General features: G+C 37.4%; 1 long non-coding RNA gene across 1 annotated transcript in view; it reads left to right on the forward strand.

The window, feature by feature from the left end:
* LOC124417901 overlaps positions 1-19641 on the forward strand; it is a 53503-nt gene extending 33862 nt beyond the window's left edge. The window contains exons 2-5 of the long non-coding RNA XR_006939168.1: positions 12679-12726; positions 16915-17026; positions 17117-17262; positions 19577-19641. This is a non-coding gene — a long non-coding RNA (uncharacterized LOC124417901). The remainder of the gene's footprint in view (positions 1-12678; positions 12727-16914; positions 17027-17116; positions 17263-19576) is intronic.
* The last annotated feature ends 2595 nt before the right edge of the window (positions 19642-22236 follow it).

The following is a 22236-nucleotide window of genomic DNA, read 5'->3' on the forward strand; positions in this document are numbered from 1 at the left end:
ATATTTTAGCCAAATAATAGAAGCTCTAGCAGTTGTAACATAGCAAGATGACTGTGATCCCATCTCTAAGTGTTAACTTTTTTTTTTCTCCCTCAGACTTGCTGCCCAATCTTTGGCACGTTTCTTCATTACACAGAACTATTCCTCCTCTTTTAAACATGTAGTATGCCATGTAGGATTCTAGTAGTCCATTTTTTCCATTTGTGCTCTGCTCTGTTTTGGTTTAAATTATATTCAGGCAGTAAGGATCTGCCTTTTTCTCGGGTTTGTGTAACACTGAGTGTGAAAGTATGGCTGTGGAACTTCCTGAAATGTTAACAACTCACAGCTTCAGGATCTTGGGTTTGAGACTAAAGGACACTGTGGCAACTAAATGGGCTCAGGTACCTTTGGTACCACTTCAATGCCAAATACAGGCAGTTGTTGACTTAGGAGCTTCCTTGTCCCATGCAAAATTTCATGAGGAAAGTCACAGGTGCAACATGGCAGCTGGAGTCACGTGGATAGTTGTCATGGGGCCAAGGTAGGACATCTGTAGGCTCTTCGCCTCTTCAACTCAGGTTGGTTGTTACATTGGGTAAAGAACATCCCATTCTTGATTGGCTTTGTTCAAATTTGAGTGGTGCCTGTCAGCTGTCTGTCACTGCTTGTAATTAAACTTGTAACTAAGCTGTGTCTTGATTCTGTAGGGCTCACTGAAGTTCATAGGCAAACACCCTTGTCATTTGATCCTAACTGCTAGGGTCCATTTAAAAATTACCTCCATAACCTCACAGCATCCTTTATGTGTGCAAATTTCAGAATGTTTGACCTTCTTACTCATTTGCTACTGGAGTGGAGACGGATTTGGCCACCTCAGAGAGCAATGCCAACATAAATGCATGAAAAAGCAGCCAAGGGAAAGCCAGGGGGCATCATGGTCAGGAGCAAAACTGGTACCCTATAACACCAGGGCCAACAATTGAAGGGGAGAGAAAAGCTTGTTTTCTCTAATGCGTGATTGTAAAGTACTTACACAGCTCTGAGCTTAGTGAAGAGGAGGAGATAGTCTAAAAAGACAGGCAGAATGTTTCACATGAAACGGTCTCACTACTAAGGAAGTGAGAGGCGAGAGAAATTTTTTTGAAAGGAGAGGAGAAAGCTAGACGTTTATTCTGTTCATCAAAGGGAAGGAAGAAGCAAATGAATCAGAAATCAAAGATTGAATATCATTGGTCTTGCTGACAAAGCAATCAGCAATCCTCTCACAGCAAGTACAGGGGTTTGTTGAACAAAGCAAAGGAATTTAAAAGTCTTGAATAAAAATAGAATCTTTCCATTTATAAAATTAGACATAATTTCAGAACAGTGTTTTGATTTAGGAACTGTAAAGAATTTCTGCATTAAAAATACATAAATCCCAATTTTGTGATGTACAATTAATAATGACTTTGTCCAAACCCTCTCCAGCCTCCTTTGTAATTCTCTTAAGAAAGCATTAAATGAGGGCATTTTCACTTTAGTTGAAAATCAATGATGCTTCAATGAAGCATACATTTCCAAAATATTATGCAACTGAGAGGCATGCAGTTCTGCAGCTAAGCCAAGAAGCCAGGACTTCCTAAGTAATACTGCTGATTTAGTAGCAGAAATGTTAGAAAAAAATTACAATTAACAGCTTTAAAATTTATAGGTGCATTTGTTGCTTACCTAGAAATCTCAGGGCAATCCCCTGGGGTTACCAACTTCAAACTGAATAATGCAGTGCTCAATCAATACAAACCAAAGGATAATTATATGTAATGTTTTTTCTAGTTTTTTTTTTGTGAAAATATGATTTCAGCTGTGTGTGTGTGTATGGGAGGAACCAGAGCATGAAGGCAACATGGAGAAGAAACAAAAATCCAGAGCTTTGTGTCCAGCCATGACTCTGAGTAACTGCAGAACCATAAACTAAGCTTCCATCTATTGCAGATATCCTGCTCCTGTTCTAATTTCATCTGTATGAACTGTAAACTTTCAGCAACTCCTGAATTTGTTTTTACCACCCCAACGGATGGCTGGAATTACTTTCAGCTGGGTTACAGGAAAAAAAAGTGTATAATAGTGGACCTGTACTGGATGGAAAAAATATCCAAAAAGGGAAGAAAAGGTGATGTAAATATCTGAGTTAGCACTTCTATTATTAGCAGGAAAGAAACAGAAACTGCAAAAGCATGAACAAGTAATTTGCATCCCAAATGGATATCTAAATAAGTTGCCACCACTCCTTTCCTCTTTCAGCCCAATGACTCTTTACAGTGAAAGAGTATGGACTGATATTGTTCTTGTTTTTCTGCTCTTCAAATTTTGGCTGTAGATATGAAAACAAAACAAAATTAAAAAAAGATGAGGAGAAGAAATCAGCTAAGACTGCTTCCAAGAAGTGGTAAACTTTCTGTTAAACATCTCATTTTATCTTAGGTACCAGTTATAGAATGCCTTATCAGCAAAATTTTGGGGGTACGTGTGAAAGTGTGTGTTTAATAATAATGAACTTGAATTAAAAAGGCCAAAAAGGAATTTCTAATGAGAAAGGAAGTGCCTGCTTTTGGAGAAATTAACTGCTCCAGTGAATTGCAAAGATAAAGCAGAAGAAGTTATCCAATAATTTGTCTGTTGTAATTAGAGATGGGCCTGAGCTCCTACATTCTCAGCCAGATCCGAATTATGGGGGCATCTGGAGCTGGGGTTATAGTTTTGTTTCACAGACTTTCATTCAGGCTAGTGTGAAGAGCAGATAAAAGCTGGGGGACCTGGTCCCCTGCCATGCCATGCAAATGACTCTTATGGACTTAAAGGCAGTTACTTAAATCCTGTGGCAGAAGATTAGGAGCCAATTACTGTAAGTTAGTGCATCCTATTCATGATATTTTCCCTTTGGTCATAACACTGAAAACTATCTTATGACATTGAGACAATGATAATTAATTACTTGCCTCCTGCAATGGTAGACCTGAGATCCATAGGTTTCCAAAACTATATATTTTTAAAACATGCATGAAAAGCAGCTATTTTTCTGTAGAATTAAGCTTTCTCTCCTCCCAAAACATACTTCAAAACTTTTCTTTGCCTAAATGGTTGGTGATATTTAGAGGAAGGGAGAAAAGAGTTATAGGAACCATAGACTGGACATAATGCTTTTTATGAATGATCTTAACCAGTAGGCCACACATCTATCAGTTAATGAACAGGACTAGGGAAAACCACTGAAAATCAGAGCATGGCATGTAAGTGTATGGACACCCGTAAGGAGGCTGAACAGCATGCTTCAGATCTAGCAGGTATAGCTGTCTGTCTCTGCTGTCAAGGGCCAAGTACTGGTTCTGCAAACCAGGTGAATATGGAACCATACCACACGTCCCCTCCTGCCTCATCTTCTTTCATTCAGAGGAAAGCAGACCCTGCTGAAACATGCACTCTGATCTCTTATAAAGGTGCTGTGAAGACGTATCTGGGGTAAACTACAGTGCAGTCATGGCTGTTTATGACAGAGCCTGAATTCCTACCTAACAGACCATAAAAATCTATCAGTCAGTTCTTCTCAGTCGCATCTGCAATAAAAGCTGACCAGGTACGGTAGTGCAAACCACCCATTCCTGCTGCATGTCTTTATTAATGAGGGAGTGACTATAAGGCATGAGGAAATGGAAGATATTGCATGTGGATAACCTGTTAGATGAGCAAAAATTAGTAGCAGTGGTGATAACAACAAAGATGAATATATGTATATCTGAAGGGAAGGAGCCTGGGAAGCCAAAAGCCTCAACAGTTTTTGTGCAGTGGTTTGAAGAAACAGCTCAGGGTAAGAAAATCATTCACATGAGAGGTTCCCCCTTGCTTTAGCATCAAATGGAAGTGATGCTGAGAAACATGCTTTGCAAAGGGGGAAGTTACCAAAAGGTGAGAAATACCTGTCCAGCAGTGCCAACAAACTTGATACTGACATTCTAGGAAAGCTGCTGCCACCATCAAAGCATCTGGCCTGAGCCAGCCCCACGCAAACAACAGAAGGTGTAATTGCATTGCTGATTCTGGTTACCACAAGTTCAAAAAGAGTGAATAAAGCACGCTATAAACATGAACATATTCCTGCTAATTAAGTAAAAACTAAAACAAAAAACAAAACAATTATCAAGCAAATGAAGGAAGCTAAAATCAACCAAAACCCTATAAAATCTGCAGAAAAAAGCAGCTAAAAACATGACTAAAGCAGACCTCAAAGTGCAGCAGCCATCTGTGCCAGCCAGGATCTAGTAATAATGCAACTCCTAATAGCAACATGAATAATAAAAGTAAAACTCTCATGAGTTGCTACGTTTTTTATTTTTGTTGGGTTTTTTTTTCAGCAACAGTAATAGATTTTTCTCTGTAGTCTCTGCTCTTTATGTATGGATCATTATAACTGTGCTTAATATTTGCAAGGAGGGATCCTCCATTTTTAGGTATAACTTTAGGGCTTATTTGCATTCACTGGGCTAAATCCAGCTTGGGGAGCTCAATACTGTGCTGCAAGGATTTCCAGGAAGAACTTTTAACCCTCCAACTGTGGAGTCAAAGCTCCCACTGTTGTACTTTCTCTGTCAGAGGTTTGAATCACAGATGTTTCTAGGAAGGTATTAAGCTAGGAGATGGTGTAGGTGTGCATGACTTCTTTGCTCCATTAAAGGCAGAAAATCTCTCCTTCCCTTTCTTTCCTGAATGCTCCAGAGATCCTCTTGCTCCTTGGTGAATGGAAAAGTTCAAGCAACAAGCAATCACTATGGAAGCTGCAGAAGAGTTATTGCTTGACAAGGGAGTTTCAGTGGCTTCTGGCCCTACTGGTAGTAGTTGGAGTGAGATTAGCAAAATGGAAGGTCTGTCTCAGCTGGGGTCTTTGGAGAAGTTTGGATCATCAGAAGGACAATAAGAAATTGGGTTAGGATTCAGAAAAAAAAGTATCACAGAAAATGCTACATAATGTGAAAGAATGTTACTTTCTTAGGGAGAATTGCAGTACTCATTTTACTCACATTAATGTAGAAAATGCCAAAGAAGATGGAGAAGACATATAATATATGAAGAGTTTTTTAAATGCAAAGAGAAAGGTACAGAAAGAACCAAGTGTTGGGACGTAGAAATGGCAGCATTCAAGATATCTCTGCATTGTCTCTGTGTTATCAACTTCCTAAGTTTCCAAAAGTGGAGAGAGGAACTCCCATAGGACAGCTTTGATGTTCTTGAAGGCTAATCAAGACCAACCAAGCCTAAATAGCACTTCTGTACACCTCATCCATGACTGTAATATTGTTAGAGCTTTGTAAAACACTCATGACGTTTATCCTAGATCCTAATGAGGGAAGTGCCGGAAGATAGAAACTACCTAATCATAAAAATCTTTTCTACAACTTTTCAATCCATGAAAGTAATCTATTATAGCATTGGTTTTCTGACCTCTCTGTGAGGAGGAGGGAAGGGATGACAGAAAATTTCCAGGAAAGGAGAAACAAGAGCAGTGGAGGTTGAACTCAATAATCTCTCAAGGGTCCTTCCAAACCCTGCAATTTTGTCATTCTGTGATTCAGTAAGGACATAGACAATAGAAGAAAGAAAATATATTTTGTAGTAAAGAACAGGAGTATTTAGGAAAATGAGATTTTGGAGTTTGTTTTGTGTTCTCTTTGTTTCTGTAGGCAGAAACTCCATCAGACAAATATCATGTTAAGTTCTACAATATATTCTAACTTGTCTGTCTTTTGAGAATGCCGATGTCTGGTTTTGCTTGGTGCAGTAGAGAGCTGTTCTTCTGCATGCAATTTTTACCTAGATATCCCTGTGGGAGAAGTACTGTTAATTTGAAGCAACAGCTTCCCAACAGAGATTGCCCAAGAATGAATTCCTTGTGCCCCCATTATGTCTGCTCCCAGCTGGAGAGCCTTCAGCAGATACACTGTGCCTTCACAATTCTCTACTAGGTGAATTTTCTGCTACTACGTTAAGCATTGTGCAATGTCCCCTGTGTAACATTGACTGAAATGTAGAAACAATCAAGTCATCTGAAAGGATACGAGGAGGTTTTAATTTCCTGAAATAGACCTGCTGTTCAGGCAGTATTGCCTTCTCCATAATAGGAAGTTCAGGAATATCAATTTCTAAATTTGTCTATTCAAATTAGTCCATTACCATTAATGCCAACTCCATTGAAAAACCATGAGTCAGGCCCCTCCCCAAGCCGTGGGAATCTAATGATGTAGAAACATTGTCCCTTTTTCTTTGTCATCTGATGTTTTAAGCCATTTGGAGTCAGGTTTTCACATTCTCCTTCACAAAGGCAAGATTGGAAATTTACTTTTGTTCCTCTACATGAGAAGAAAGGATTTCTTGTCATTGTACAAGTTCAGGAGCTGAGCCAATGTTAGACTGCAGGAGCTGACAACACTACCTGATTTTTTTTTCAGGTGCTTCTGTCACAAAGAAATGCTGCACACCATCATGACCAAGTTAATTGGTTAGACCTGTCCAGGTGTCTGTGCACAGACGCTTAAATGCACAGTCATCATCTCATATACAAATAGAGCTAGAAAAAGCTTAGTCTGGTCCACCTCTTTGGTTACGGATGAGATCTGTTAAATCTGTGTCATTCTTGCTCAGCCTGTCCTTAAGGATCCCCAGCAGTGGAAGCACCATCATCTCCTCAGTGATTCACTGCCTTATATTTAGAAAATCATTCCTACATTGTAACTTGAATCTCATGTGTTGTAATTTAAGGTCATCTCATCTAAACCTGTGACCTACCATGGAGAATTTATTGTTCCATTCCACTGTGCAACAGCCTTGTCAGGTGTCCTGACAGTTTTTCTTAAGCTAAATAACTCAGTCTTTCAATCTTTTCTGCTAGACTGTATTTTCTAGGGCTCTGTTCATTGTGCTCTGGAAGTCTCTCCGAATGATTCAATTTTTGCTGAAGGACCATATCCAAATCTAGACATGTAATGCTAATTAAACCTTACCAGGACAAGGTAGACAATAAAGACTATTCCATGTGTCTTGCTGTTAAATTTCTGTTTATGCACTCTAACATTGTATTAACCTTCTTCATATAAATTTGATATTACTGCTCAGGTTCAGCTTGTAGATCCCTATGCCCTCTTGAATTGTTTCTGAGCCAATCAGCTGCTCATTCTTCTATTATGCAGCTGCTCATTCCTACTTGTCATTAATACTTCACACCTATTAAACAGCCACTATATGTTTTTCAGACTTTTTCTTCAATTTGTGAAAACCATTTTGATTTTTAATTCTGTCTTCAAATGAGTGTGCAGTCTTTCCCTGCTTAGTGTCAGCTGCAAATTTAATAAGTATATTCTCTATTCCATTTACTGAATTCCAGTATCCAGAACATCTATTGCAGAACCTCAGCTAGTACCTTCTGATACCCTTAAAGAAATGTGTAGAGGTAGTGCTTAGAGACATTGTTTATTGGTGGACTTGGTAGTGCCAGGTGTTGGTTGGAGTTGATGATCGTAAAGGCCCTTTCCAACATAAATGATTCTATGATTCTCTGATTCTGGGTAGAATTTACTGATCCAAGTTTTAATCCATGACAAAATAGTTTCATTCAGACTGTATGTCCTTAACAAAAGCACTAACAAAGGCCTTTGTAAAGCAAAACCTGCCACTCCTATTTTTTCCATATGCACCAGAAAAAGCGCATTTCAAGACTAATGAACTAATCCCATTTTAAGAATGTTGGTGGCTACCACAGTTATTTTTAATTTATAAATATTTATGGCTATCTGTAATTACATTCAGAAGACTTCTATGGATTTCCACAGAAAATGTCTTTGCTACCTCCCAAAAACCTGTGCCTAGCTATTGCTTCTGCTAGTCTCTTCTCTGGCACCTAATTCTAAGAAATCCCCAGAAGTAACATCAACTGTTTGATTTCTGTGTCTATGGCTCCTACCAGAATGTGTACAAGTGGGCTAATTTACATTCACTTCAACATTTCAAGCCTGTCTAAAAGAGATAAAGGACAATCATACATGAGCAGCAGATTTCAAATAGAAAACAAATAACTGAACATCTTTTACAAAGAATGAGGTCAAATGATGAAAAATAATTGTACTTGAGAAGATCTGTTTCCTCTGCAGCATACCAAATTGTTCTTGAAAATTTTCTTGAGCTTAACTTGTACAATATTGCATAAAGTCTCATGTTTCTTAGGAGGCAGTATATGCAGAGAGGTGTTCCACAGTTTCATGTGGGACTTCTACCCTGCAGTAGGCTTCGCAGGCTTCATGCAGTAGCTGGGAGTAAGTAACATCATGGGGCTTCATGTAAGTATTAAGTCCTGGCTGCCCATTTCAGTTTAGATTCAGGGATTCTGTTTGAAAACTCAGGAGTAATTCACTTGTGGATCTGTTCTGGGGAATGATCTGTAGTCTATCACTTCTGTAGACTGTTCATTTTTTGGAACCACATTGAGACAGTCGAACAGAAAATTATGTTAAAGACGTTCTGTAGTGAGATCTTGTAATTTGTATACAAGTCTGGGGAAGAGCACTGAATCAAGAAAACTTAATTTTGACAGTCCTGATATATAGACTATTTTGGTTAACCAAAAGGAACACATACATTTTCTACATTAGAGAAATTTCCATTATTTTTCTCTCAGCCATGAAAATCAATTTTGATGTGATTACACTCAGAGGCTTCTTGATGTGCTTCTGACAGTACAAAATGGATAGAAATGGTGGGTGGTGTTGAATTGAGGATACTGTGGTTTGCTGAACTCTGTCACAAACCAAAAGTGCTAAGATTAAAGCACACACCCTTAATGTATTGAGCAAAGAAGTGAGCCTTAGGAAAAATGGTGATTACAATGTTTTGATATTGAAGATTGCAAAAGATTCTGAGCTTTCATCATCTCCTGTTCACTGTATTTACTGTACTGACATTTGTAGGACTAGAAAGAGATCACCAAAATTCAGCAGATAAAAGCAGCCCTTAACAATAAACAATGGGGTAATGCCTAAACATAGATGGACATATGTAAAAGGAAAAACCATGGTCTTTGGAGCTGTACGAGTCTTACAGGGTTTCACTTTCTTCATGTTGATTACATTGGGCTAACATGGCTTCATGGACATCACTTCCCTTTCTGTAACCATTTTATTTCTTTTTTTCCATATTCTAAATAAGTTGTCTTTTCTACATGAAATGTTTACTGTTAGCCTACTAGCAAGGAAGATACTTTTTTGCCTGGAGAATTTTAATCACTTCAAAAATAGTAATTCAGAATATTTAGAAACTAAACAAATGTGCAATAGGTGAATGCTGTAAAGCTTGAAGTTTCAAATTGTTCAGGTATTCAATTGTGAGGATCATCTGAAAAATGTGTGATTTTGGCAACACTGGAGCTTGCCATCTGGCTATTTAGACGCGGTTGTTCCATGAAATTTTGATTATGTTTTCCTCTAACATGACTAAGATTTTGTTGCTTCTCTACCAACTGTTGTACACCTTTGTGCATACTTCGATTTTAGATAAGTAAAATTAGAAGAAATAAATATAATGTATTTCGACAAATTTACAAAAACAAGTTGCTACCTCAGATACATAGGAACCTTCTATGACTGGCAGTTTTTATGTTATGTACTGGGACAAGAGAATTTAGAAAACAATATTCATGAAGTATTGACTTTTTGCTGTAACAGAAATATTATGATGACTGTTTGTCCTCAGATATTCTTTCTGTTCTAAGTGACAACAAGTAGCCATGGGCATATAAAAACACATTTTTATATATTAATCTCATATTTTAAAACCATAAAAATAATTTATTCTTGCGAGGATTTTAAATGTAAGAACAAGCTGGTTTGGAATTCATTCACTCTTAGTAACACTCTAATGGAGTTAAATAAAGATGCAATCAATAGGGTAATATACATAATAAATCAAGTCCTATGGAAATGCTATAAAATGTACACAATTAAATACCAATTTATATCCATCTTAGTTGCTAACCACTTTGAAGAACTGAAAAAAGAATTATAGTCTGGATTGAGCAAAGTTCTGAGTATGTGTGAAGCTTCTAGCTCCCACTGACAGTGAAGACTAGCGCACTAATGAATGCTTTTCTGACTCGACTTTAATCACTCTGAACTTCTGTTTTCTCCATATAAATAGTAGTTCTTCACCTCAGAATATTGTTGTGAAATACATCCTTTTATTTTGCAAAAACATTCAGATATAAAAGTTAAGGAAGTTACTTATGCACAGGCAACTATGTCTGCCAATAGCAGTCATTTTTCCTTTATATTTCTCTCAGTACTTAAACAGCTGTGTTTCACATTCTACCTTTCATCACTTGCCTGATCCAGTTCATAATTTTGCCATATATCTTGTGTTTTCATGTTTTTCATAATGAGTGAAATAAGCTTTTAAAAATAAGGTCCCACTGTTTGTAACTCACCGTCCAAATAGAGAGGTGGTCAGTCCTTTTCATAACTGAGGCTAGGACCTAGAACATATTCTTTCTATTGAATAATAGTATTTTCACTATAATTGGTGAAAATAAGTGTGCAAATATTTTTCTTCTAATGTAAATCTGTGAAAAGTTTTGATCTAATTTCCCTTCCCATACATGTTCCAGTCCTTATGATTGTATAATAATTTTGATAAACTGCAGAGACTGAATTGTCCCTAACAACTAGATGGTTTGAGAGCTGATATCCTACCTGCAGATGCTGAATGGCTAAGTGCAGCTTGAGCAGTGGGACCAGGTGAACCTTGTGAGATTCAACAAATCCAAGGGCAAGGTCTTGAACTTGGGTTGTGGCAACCCACTATCAGTACAAGCCAGGGGACAAAAGGATAGAGCACAGCCCTACTAAGGACACAGAGGTACTGGTGGACAGCAAGCTGAACATGAGCCAGCAGTGTATCCAAAGACCAAAGATTCTAAAGTCCCCAAAGTCAATCATATCCTAGGCTGCACCAAAATAAGTGTTGTCCAGAGAGCTGGTGAATGCCTCATCTCTGGAGACATTCAAGGTCAGGCTGGATATGGCACCGAGCATTCTGATCTAGCTGTAAGTGTCCCTGTTCATTGTAGGGGAGTTGGACTACATAACCTTTAAAGATCCACTCCAATTCAAACTATTATTTGTTAATACTGAAATAATTAGTATTTTGGGGATTTGAAAATCTCTTCTGTGATAGGAAGATCATCTAACTTCATTTCAGCTGCGTAAATGTTAAGAGTCTGGTATAAGGTTGCCATCTATATGACTTTGTTGTAATCAAGAGAGATAAACACCTTCAAAGACTGACACAACCCACCTACTTTACGCTCCTCTTCTATGATGGATAAACTGTTGGAGGTATTTATTGCTTCCTACTGACTACAGAGGAAACCTAGACAGCTAGTTTGAACAAGATTAAATGGCAAGATTAAATTGTCCTTCAAAAAGCCAGGATTAGGAGATGAATGGTACTTTTACACTCTAAAAAACAAACCTAGCTTTGAGTGCTTTAGTTGTTTCTGAATATGGAATTTCATTGCTTTTGAAATTGTTATTCTCTCTACGTTTTTACAGCGTGAATGATGGAAAAGTATTAGACAGTAGTTATATCTTAATAAAAAGTGCTTAACAAGCAAGAAGTATTTATATAGTATCCTATTAATCTAAATTAAACTCAGTTAAGTCCTTTTGGGATAGTTACATGGTATATTCTATCCTTAATATGTTCACATTTCTCCTGTTACTGTTCAGCTGAAGAATATGTATGTATCAAGAGAAAATGATTTCCCTAGGGTTTCATTTTTAAAACTGGACATTCGAATTTTATTATTAGGTCAAATCTTGAAGTCCTTGCTAAGTATTTTCTCATCATGTCATCATGTCATCAAGATTTTCATAGACCACCTTTTACTATTTAATGGTTTGATGTGTAGTTACTATAAGTTTCACATCTAATTTTCCCGGTATGTGAATGTATCTCTTAATATAAAGTTTTATTTGCGATGCAATTTAGACTGCTTAGGGGTATTTTATTTTTATTTTGTTTTGTTTGCTCTCTGTGGTTCTGTAGATATAAATATACTGGCTTACTGTGCAATTTTTCCCTCCGGCTTCAAAATAACTATAATCCAGTGACTTCACATTTATTTTCCTCAAAAAATTCCTCGATCTGTAAAGATGTACTGAACTAATTTGTAGGCAGTTCTTCATCTTGGAACATGAGATTTTGTATTGTAATATCTTAAGGTACCCTCTACCAATATGTTCTTTGTACCTATGTCAGGTTGCACATGCTACAAAATATGGTAGAAAGGGGGATTTAATGCAGTCTTAGTTCTTTTCCCTTCTGTGTATCTTCTGCCTGTACACGAGTCAGGGTTGACAGTAATGAGTAAGAGAAGAGAGAATGCTATTCCCTTAGTTCCTATTCCCAGTTGCAGCCTCCAGTTCTCTGGAGCTTTGCCCTGGTTACTGTTTGTGAAGGGCTGTGAGTTTGTGAAGCAGAAAGGGTTGTGAGTCTCCTTCTCAGATCTTTCCACTTTCTGTAGATGCTCTCTCTACTTGTCTCACAGCACAGACTCTTGTTCTTTCATATTGTAATAGAGTTGTAATTAACATGACACTTCCTTTTTCTCCTCCATCATCTCTCTAGTGACCCTATTGCTGAGAAAGGAAAAGAGGTTTTCTGTGAAAAAAAATGGTGAGTTTGATTTGATCCCTGCTATGTTTATATTTCTGACAGTGTACTCAAGAGTTTTGCAAAGAGATACTGTCCTTTCTGGTTGGTTGGTTTTTTTTCCCCTCTAAATCTACCAGCTAAGTATATCCTTTCCTTCAGTTCCAAATGATACGTTTTGTCTTGCGCCACCATACTGCTCGCAGTCTTTCTCCTGGCATGACTGCCACAGAAATATATATAGTGAAGTCAAGATATTTGCCTGAACATCCAAGGTTCCTGACACTCTCACCTTATCCTACATATTAATCTTCACATTCACTGTATTTTTCCTCCCTGTCATTCACTTAATATTTTCATTTTACTGTTTGCTTAGTCTCCTTTACCTCCCTGATTACCTCTGTCATGTTTTATTCATCCATTTTCTTGGTGTTTCTTTAAATTCCTCTTTTAAAATACATTTATCTTAGACATCCTTTCTGTCTTTTCCTCCACTGTTACTTACTCCCATAACAGTGATCTAGTGTCCATGACACAGCAGGTTTCGATGTGGTGAAATGCCAACATAGGAGCCACTGGCCTTCTCCTAGCCTCACTTAGTGAGTCCATGATATGTCCTTCAACGTCATGGTGTGGGGAACAATAACTTATTACTGCTTTGATTTAGATCAGTCCATTGGCTATTCTAATTTGTGCTACAGACAGATCGAGGTAGAGAAGTAGTAAAGATTGAACTGAGATTCTAAGAACCTGTCGGGAAGGTTCATCCAACTCCCTTCAGTCTCACTGGAGAGCACATAAGACCCAGAAAGAGAATGGATAAAAGTCATGCTAAACAACTGAAAACCCAGTCTATGTGTTAGCCATCATAGAGGCTATACTTGGGATAAGACATATTTCACTCAGGGTTTTATGACACTGTTTTACATAGATTTTTTACATTTATTTGTGAGTGCATTTTCATACTTTATTTTCACTCATTTTATTAGAGCTATTGGCTGGGGCCAAATTTCAGAGTCCAGACTAGAAGTCAATGGGAGGTTAATTTGAATACAAACAAAATTAAAATTGAGAAGGTGTTTACCTTTTGGCACAGTAATACCTTGCCTGGAATTCTGACCTTGCAATGTCTAAGATATACAGCCCCGAAACAGCATCCAAGAGGAGATTTGGTCAGGACACCACTGAAAGCAGATGGTATATATAACAAAAATCATTGAAAACTAAAAGCCCTGCTGAGAGCCATATATGATATTCTGAAGGAAATCTGCCTTTGACACATTGTACTATCCTCTTAAAAATTTAAGATCTCTTTTATGAAATGGAAAAAAAAAACAAAAAAGCAACAAAACACTCATGGTCCTGCTGGTCTGTACGTGAGAACTGTGTTTGCATTGTAGAGCAATGAAAGAGCAATACTGCCAGCCCCTGCCAATAACACAACTCTTCATAGCCTCACCTCCTCCCATTCAGTCTTCAGCAAGGGGTAATAGCAGCTCTGTCCTCTTCCCAAGCTGGGAAACTACTGATCGAAAAGAGGATCCACCATGGGAGGACTTACAAATAGGAAGCATCAAAAGGATGTGGAGTCCAAGAGGTTTATGGCCCCTTCACCTGCTTGCAACTGCTTGACCAACTGCACAGTCTGATATGTGGTCTACCAACAAAACACTGTCTGATGTACTCCCTCTATGGATGGAAGATTTTCCCTTCTGCAGCAGTGTAAACACTAAATATCACTCACTCTAGAAACTACATATGGGAATGAGAAACCTGGCTTTGTCTTCAGCAGTCATAAACAAAATCACTCGATGGTTTTTTTTTGTTGTTGTTTTGGGTTGGTTTTTTTTGTTTGTTTGTTTGTTTTTGGCCTGTTCATATAGTAATACAATATGGTGATCTAATTTTGATTTGATAATTATGGCTGAAACCTATGTAAACTAACATATTTGAGTGATGTGCAGTATGCTATGATGTTTTTTGTAAGGCATCATATTTATTAATACAGTCCTGTAAGCAGAAAATTTTCAAAGAGCATTTGTAAAAATGTTAGTAATCTAAATATAAATATTAAGCTATGATATCTGCATGAAGCTAATCAACCCAAGCATTCTGTCAAAGCCCACATGACAGGCTCGCTCATCCCTGACAGCCTAATTGACACTATTAATCTCAGGAGAAGAGTAACTTTCACAATAATGTATAGTACATACAAACGCAAAGAATTTATATACACATTTATATACACTACATTTACTGAGATGTTTCAGAAACAACGTTTATCCTGCGTAACAATGTTTTTCATAATCTTGAATTTTATGGGCAAGCAGCAGTGATGCATATTGTGTTTCCATCCTGCAAAGTAGTAGTCCTGTGGAAACTAATTAAAACTTCCATCACAATACATATGCCCAAAAGGACTGAGTTAAAGTTGCAGCCTTAAATGTGACATTTCCTAATTTTGGAAGATCTGACTTTGCAACTTTAATAACTTTCTTTCCCATTGGTTTAGTTAACATTCAAATTTGGTGGTGCACAGGGGAGGAATTGTAGAGCAAATACGCAACAAATTTCTGCAATTCATTTGGAAGTTCACTTTGAAATACCAGAAGATGAAAATGTCACTCAAAATTAAAAAAAAAATAAAAATAAAGACTAACACTGCCTTGTCCATCTTGTGGTATGTTGGTCCTTATGGGACTGTTGAGAGAGTATAGCATCTATATGAGCTCTAATAGAGCAGTGCAGAGTCAAGTACTGCTTTGACCTTTCCTGAAGATAACTTTTTGGTGGTTAACAGTTCTCTGTTTTTATATAATTTATCACATAATTGTAAAGATAGATGTTTTTATGGTCTTTTGCGTTAGTTCATAGAGACATTAACATTATTTTGCAGTTGGATTTTGTAACATGAAGTCACAGAATATCCTGATCTAGAAGGGATGCACAAGGATCATTGAATTCAGATCCTGGCTCCATACAGGACCATCAAAAATTCAAACCCCATGTCTAAGAGAATTGTCCAAATGCTTTTTGAACTCTGGCAGCCTGGGGCTGTGACCACTGCCCTGGGGAGCCTGTTCCAGTGCCCAATCACCCATATATTCATAGGTGATTTTGACTAATTCAGATTTTGCAAATTTTGGAGGGAGAGAAGATAATGATTACCTGAGAGCATTGCTAACAGACTCTACTGTTTATGTGGTGTTGCCTAGGACTATTACATACAAATAATATATTTTAACCTTTGTTAATATTATGTGCTATGTATGGAACACCTACACCTTAAATATATTTTTATAGCACTAGAGTATTTCATCTACATGTAAATTATCAGTTCCTTGAGCAGGAAGTGTTACAGTATGCTTCAGTAGGAGAAAGTGCATATATGCCCACAGTAAACTCAGTCTTCTTACTCTAATGTGACCATAAACAGTAGTGGCAATAGTGTGATTTAACTCCAAAGTTCAATTACCCTTATTCATGACAATCTCCTCATCAACTTAAAAAAAAAAAAAAAAAAAAAAGATGTACAGACAGCTGGGATCTATCTAGATTCTATCTAGATTATTGTCTATTTTTTTTTTTTCCCATTATATTGCTTAGTAAAGAAATAGATCCAAAGTTTTTCTTAAGAAAATACTCAAGAAAGATAAAATACTGGCTTGGCTAAAGACAATGTCAGCAATCATTCAAAACCACCCGGCTGATGCATAGCTATCCAGCATCAGTGCCTGGGGTTGCTGTCCCGTGAACAAAAGCCACTAAAAACACCCCTCTAGCCTCATATTCCCACCTATAGGGGCACTAGCATTCATCCGGCACCACAGTGAGATAGGTCAGAAGGTGAAGCTAGCAGAAAACTAATCTGGCAAAAAAAAAAAAATTCTGCTAGTTCAACTCCCTGCACCAGCTCAATACAATATCAGACAAGCACCAGTGCAGACACAAAGGACCAAGGAATTCTGACCTGGGTATGATAGGTGACTGAAGAAGCCTCAGCTTAATTTGGCTTATGTTGTGGTATTGCACCTTGACTTAGAAAAGTAGAGATCAACCTCCTCTTTTCAACGGCAAATGGCTTTCTGGGGCAAGAGGAGAAGCAGAAAATCAGTCTTTTTCATCTATAATGAAGAGGAAAATGCCAATTTTAGATACTATTTTTTAGGGTTGTGAGGGTTTATTTACCATTCTAAATATGTTTTCTTCTAGATTCAGTCCATGTGATGGCAAACAAATCATCCTTGGTTTTGAGGAGGACTGCTGCAACAGAGATAATAGGATTTCCCATGAGTGGAAGCCTTCCCTGTTGGGGTACCAACAGGTATAAGCAATCAGTATGAAGGCTTCAGCGGCTTCAGCTTCACCAAAAACAGAATGCGTCATGTGTGTCTCTGCTTTTCTCCACTACCAGAAAAACAAGTGGAGATGTAGTCCTGCTACCCACAGGCAACCAATGGAAAACTACAGAAGGATCTCAGTTAGATCTGATCCTACAGAAGGATCTGAGTTATAAACTCAGTCTTCCTAGTCAAAAGATTTTGAACCCAAGCAAGTATGGTAAGTATGAAAATTTTCTTCTACAATGGAGTGTTGCAAGACCATTATATTTCATTTACTTTTCACCTCTCACATCTAAAATTTTTCATAGAATCATAGAATGGCATGGGTCATCAAGCTGCAGCCCCCTGCTGTGGACAGGATTGCCATCCACTAGGTCAGGCTGCACAGGGCCACATCCACCCTGGCCTTGAGCACCTCCAGGGATGGAGTATCCACAATTTCTTCGGGCAGCCTGTTTCAGTGCCTCACCTCACTTTGAGTGAAGAATTCCTTTGTAACATCTAACCTAAATTCCCCCTTTTAAAGCCATTCCCATTTGTCCTACCTCTATTAGACTGCGTAAAAAGTTGGTCCTCCTCCTGCTTATAAGCTCCCCTCAAGTTTCCATTTCTATTTCTTTTTCCATTTCCTATTTCTTTTTCCATTTCTATTTCTTTTTTTTTACTCTCTCCTTCGCTTTCCACTTCTGCTATCTCTCAAAAATACAATGACTTAGACCAGTCAAATAGAATCTACAAAGTTAGGAAAATATAACCTTTAATCATGTTAATTTTAATTAGTGGCTACAGAAATATTTGTTTTCACTGAAGAGTTTTGAATTATGAAAAATGAATGAAGATTTTTTTAATTGCAAACAGAAATTTGTATATATTGCCTTTGTTTTGATTTTAGCTATCACTACTACTTTTATCTGATATTGCATATTTACTGTTATGTACTATTTTCTGTACTTCTGAGGTGCTTGTAAGTTTTGTGGTTTTACGTGCATAGAGAGTAGAAAGATATATCTATGTTGATTTTAACTGAGCCATTTTTCCCTTTCATATGCTTACACAAGGTGCATAGCAATGGGTATGTTTTTCATTACCAAACAGCTGCATTTGCGTTCATTTGGTTGCAAAGCTGTTTACTTTTGAAATTACTTTATTAATTGAAAAACTTGTAAATATTGGTAATGTCTCCTCCTACTGTAATTGCTACCATATTTTTATCCACATTCCACTTACATTTGTTGCATATCAAGCCTGTTTAACTACTTCAATAGGAGGGAATAAGACATGATAAAGCAGTATTAGTTAACCTCACGAAATGCTTGCATCTCAAATGCTGGTAGAAATATAAATGAGCTGAGCCTCTGACAGCGTTTCCAGATAGGACTGCATTACTTACCTGGGGACATCCAGATCTGGAAAAGTTACAAAAATTGCATCATGACATTGATTAAAACAGGTTTTATTTGAGAAGTCCAACTTGATCCTATCACTGCGACAGAACAATGCAGCAGACAGTGTACTTGTTTCTGAACCATGTTCCTTAATTTATTAGTCTATAGACTGCATTTTCTACCAGACTTGAATTTAAAAGTATTTATCTCTTTCTTCCTTTTTTTTTTTTTTTTTTTTTCTGTTTAGAAAATAAGAGATGTTGCTGATGCATGAGGTATTTTTTCTTACTTTGTTGAAGAAATACATCTGAAATCCTGAATAAAGCACAGATCCCATCCTGCACGCCTCACTTCTTACTGGGAGCTCTACTTGGAGGGCTTGCAGGATGGGTTCAGAGAATACATGAGGAAGATAAGAAGGGAAAAAAGAGGAGAGAAAGAGAGAGAGATTGAAAGGGATTTTGCGGAGACAGAGATATATTAAACCAGGCTATGCTTTCTATTTTCAGTAGTTGAAGAGAAGTTCAGCTCTGACTTCAGAACAAGAATTCAAAAGAAAACATGCAGCTAGGATTAGTGTTTGCTAGCACTCTTCACTGTTAAATTCAGTTAATGTGCTGTTTCAAAAGTCAGCTCAAAGAGAACTTTCTGGATTAAAAGAATATGCCTTGTTTCTTCCACTTGTCCTTTTGCATGTCTTTCACACCAATATGCACACATGCATGGAGCTCAAGGAGATACAGTGTTAACCACAAATCCTTTCAGTCAAAATAGAGAGTCTATTTTCTCTTAAAAATGACAAAGCTGACTAGTAACCTGTTAAAAACCAAACTTCTCTGTAAAGCAGAAAAAGAAACAAAACAAACAGTCTTTATAAATAAATTAAAATTCTAACTAAAAAGCTAATTATAAGGGTATTTGTTTTGTTTGAGGTAAGGCACATCTATTATCATAAAGATAATTAACTCAGTCTGACAGATCTAATAAAAGGACAAGTTTAGCATTGGCTTAGCCAGAAGCCCAAGGCAAGCAATTTTTATAATTACTAGTTATTGTAACTGGGCTCAGAGAAAATGGTCTGTGATATTTAAACAGTAATGTTAATTTGCATTTAGACCCTTTTTTTTTTTTTTTTTTCTTTCCCAGGCAAGATCTATTTAGCTGGAATGAGTAAAAGGAACTGGAATAACTTAAAAAAAAAAAAAAAACAACAGTCTCTCTCCTTACGGAAAAACTTGGTCTCTTTATGCCTGGTTAATTAATATCCTCACAAGGTAAGTGCTCTGGTAATCACAAAACAATTAAACAGCTTAATGCAGTTTTAACACACAGAGAATGTTGAGTTTTCAGCTTGAAATGTCTTCAGACTGCATTTATTTGGCGCAACTGTATCTATTAATGCACGGAAGGACTGTGTGTGCCTCCGCTGCCCATGCCCTCAACATGTCCCTGCCGTTGAGCAGGTGAAGAAAGGGCTGGAGCGGGGGGAGGAAGGCCCTCGTCTGCTCTAAGGAAGTGGCTCCCATTCACAAAAAGAAAGGAAACAAAATAATGTTCAGGAATATATGCATAAGAAGTAAATTGCTCCTGCTGGCGTGGTGTAGTAGCCCTTTAACTAATGCTTACCTCAACATTTTGCAGCACATTCTCTGCAAGAAAAACAAATCAACATTTTAAAAGGAGAAAGTTATTTTTTAACTTCTTGTGTAATGAAGGTTTTAGAAATAAGTAATAACCAGATGAGAAAATACATCATTGGTTATATACTACAAAAAGGCATGCAAAGTACTTGCCATTCAAGTTTGAATTTCATTATGTACCACATGTAGATATGGCTAACTCAGTGTATTTTGCTAAGGTAGGACCACATCTGGGGAACACTTTAGAGTCATATAGGCTCCCCGGTTTTCTGTCCCAGGCATCTATGGCACTGCAGGAGTTTCCCATGAAAAGAAAGCAAAGGAAGAACAAAATCTTTGTTTATCAAATGGCAGAGGCAAATTTGAGGAACTCCCGGTTCAAAGGCCCCAGGCCGTGCTCGAGTAGAGACAGAAGCAGCTACCCACATAGGCCAACCCATTAATTCATGGCCTTTTTCATGGCAGGATATTTTTAATCAAGTTCTCAAGAATTTGTGTTATTTTTTATCTCCTTCATACTGTATCAAGAATTTTATTTTTTTGCCGATTATGTTAACTTTGCCGCTTAGCATTTATTTATTTTTATAGCAATGGGTGGGATTAGCAATTTGCTGTTCCTACTGAATGCTACTCATACAATGGAAGGGTAAAGGTGTTGCTTGCCAGCTGTCTTGCTGCCTGGTTGTCTGAGACTGAATGGCACTGCCCCAGCTTTTTGTGCTGCACTCTTAATGGGTTTGATGTGTTTTTAAACAGCTTGGCCAAGATTTTTTTTTAACAGGAGGCTAAATTTAGGATCACAAATGCCTATTTGAACTGTGCAATTAGCATACACTCTATCTTGTGTTTGGCTATTGGCTGCATATTAATAATTCAGTTTTTCTCTTCAATAAAATGTACTTTTTCCCTAGATAAGAAAAAATGAGATTTTTATCTATTTTGATTGAAGATTTTGATGATTTTTTAAAAATTTGATTTTTCAACCTCCTCATGCTTTGAGGTTTTATGAATTTATTTATTTCCCAAAGACTCCTGACCAATAAAATCCCAATGTGACTTTGTATCTGCCTAGTTGTGCTGAAATCATCAACACTTCTCACTCTCTGAGTAGCTATAGTGTGCTTTACTAGAGGAGAGCTCAAGGGTCTGATCCTTGAAGGTAACAAGCACTGGTTTGATGGCCCTTGAGGGCCATGACAACATTCACTTCCAGCTCAGTGGAAGGAAAGTTCAAGGCTGAGGACTGCTTCTATTAAGTGTAACTGAGGATGTCGTCTTTCCGCTCCTGAATGCTTATAAACATCAACATTATCTCATTGGTTCTAGAACGATTTTACCACTTCTCTTAGACACAGCAGGCAGACAAAACTCATTTTCCAGCTCTGTATTTATGTCCCTTGAAGTCAGAAGAAAAGCAGAACTTCACCTGAGAGATCTAATTTGGGCTGGGAAAAAAATCCTTCCTCTTCTGAACTGCTGTGTGCATAAAATTTAGCAACAGGATAACTTACAGTTCCCTTCTGCCTTGAATTTTGTAAATTTTTGATCTTTTTGCTCTAGAGCCTTAAGATTTTACTGAGTGCTGCACTGCTAAACCTCTGCCATATTTTTCGGGTGTTCTTCACAGTGATGGTTTTCTTGTGGATAAAAACATTGGTGGCAATTCAACAGCTTACATTTCTTTCTTCAAGTTTGAAAAAGTTGTTGGAGCACTTCTCGTCATATTTTAAGGATTTAAAGTGGGTCAGCTTTTGGCCTAAAATTGATGGAGCCCTTTAAATATGCTCTAGCTATAGCATGTTATTAATCACTGTGGCAGACATAAAGTACATTGTTTCGTTGCTGAGAATAGCATGTTTTTCTTTGCTTGTGAATTGATCCCTGAAAATGTTCCTCCTGGGAATATGTTTGTTCTTTCCTTCTTTCGTTCATTCATTCATTCTTTCTTTCTTTCCTTCTAAGGCAAAATGCCTTTTAACTGCAGATGCGCTAATCTGTAGGAGACTCCAGAAATCATTGATCTGTGGGCAGCATAGGTATTAATCTACCTGGGTTTGGAGATTAAAACAATGAACAATTAATTAAATAGCCTTGAGCTTATTTTTCAAAAACAGCAATGTAAGCAGTGATGGGTAAGTCTCAAAAGGTTTATGTAAAGGTTTGAAT

The sequence above is a fragment of the Gallus gallus genome, chromosome 4 (genome assembly GCF_016699485.2).
Source record: "Gallus gallus isolate bGalGal1 chromosome 4, bGalGal1.mat.broiler.GRCg7b, whole genome shotgun sequence".
Classification (NCBI taxonomy): domain Eukaryota; kingdom Metazoa; phylum Chordata; class Aves; order Galliformes; family Phasianidae; genus Gallus; species Gallus gallus.